Here is a 1,482-nt window from a genome sequence, read left to right on the forward strand (position 1 = left end):
CAGCTTGACATATGTGCTTGACCTTTCTACCACCCGGAGCCGTGACCGTCTGAGACTTTGGCCTCTTCCGTCCCCCGGGCCCGGGCCCAGCTTCTTCTCCATCTCCCGCTCAGCTAAGAAGAAAGCAGGGAGGGGCGGGAGGAAGGGGCCGGAGGGAGGAACACTGTGAAAGAAGCGTTGGAAGGCAGTTTAGGAGACGCGGTCAGGAAAGGGCCAGGATGCCCAGGCGCCTGTGCCAGAGTGAGGCTCACCCCAGGGAAGCGAGGGATGGCCCGGGACGAGATAGCCCTGTGCGCACACTCAGCTGCGCCCACCATGCCCGGCACCAACTATGCTTGCTCAGCCAGCCTTGTTTGCCGGTTACTCTTTCCTCTGCATATGACCTTGCCCCTCAGCCCTCCACCCCCTGGGAAAAATCCACATTCCTCAAGCTGTCCACACTGCCTTCCAGGCTGAGTCAGGGCCATCTGGTCGGAGAGGTGGCCTGATGCTCCTTCTGAAAAAGCCACCAGAGGGTGGGAGAGCTCGCAGCAGCTTAGAACGAATCTGAGCAGGGCTGACATCACCATGCCCAGCCCATCTCTGGGACCGTCGAGAGCCCCATGTTCTCCGACGATGTTGGAGAACACACTCCAAGAATTCCTTGGCCATTGGAGGACCCCCGAGATGCCTAGAGCCATCCATTCCTTTGCTGCTGGGATGTCTCTGGCAGCCTGTCCTTTTAGGGCAGGCATGGGGGCACCTGGACTGATGACACCATCGTCGACCTGGAGCTGGAAGACAAGACTGGGGCTCCAAGGCAGAACAAGCGATTGGCTTCTGCTTGGGCGGATCTGGGCATCTGAAAGCCAGCCGCTTGCCCTGCCCCTGTCTCAGAGAGCGTCCCCACATCCACCACCAGTGCTGGTGGGTTCACACTGCTTCTGGGATGATTCCGTCTCTCCCCAAGTCAATCTGACTCAGTAGGGTGGGACCTGGGATGGAAAGAGGGGGCCCTTGGCTCCGGCTTCATGTTCACACCAGGCTGGGCTTCCACTCCCGCCCCCCACCGCACCCTCACCTTTGGCACTTTCCAGTCTTTGCCAAGGGGGACGTTCTCTGTTCGGACCCAGTGGAGAGAATCCCTCCTGACAAGTGTGAAGTAGCTTCCTCCATTGGCCCCAACTGTCCCTGCCCTTTGAGCAATTCGCTGGTCTGGTGGCTCTTACTGATTACATAGTGCTCGTTCAAGTTACAGTTTAACTCTGTCCCCTGGAAAAAGTTTTAAGAACTGCTGCTGACAACCAGGAAGCCTGGGGTCTCAGCCGACTGAGGACCTGGTGAGCTGAGGAATAAAAGGCAGACCCTTCCCTGAAAGGCACCGCAAGACTAGAGGCAGGTCAGAGGCGCAGCAGGCCTCAGCCCCACTTGATCTTGCCCAGTCTGGCACCATGGCTTTCAATGACCTCCTGCAGCAGGTGGGGGGAGTCGGCCGCTTCCAGC

Source organism: Echinops telfairi, unplaced genomic scaffold (assembly GCF_000313985.2).
Source record: "Echinops telfairi isolate 266 unplaced genomic scaffold, ASM31398v2 ScPeMD7_7417;HRSCAF=8455, whole genome shotgun sequence".
NCBI classification, from domain to species: domain Eukaryota; kingdom Metazoa; phylum Chordata; class Mammalia; order Afrosoricida; family Tenrecidae; genus Echinops; species Echinops telfairi.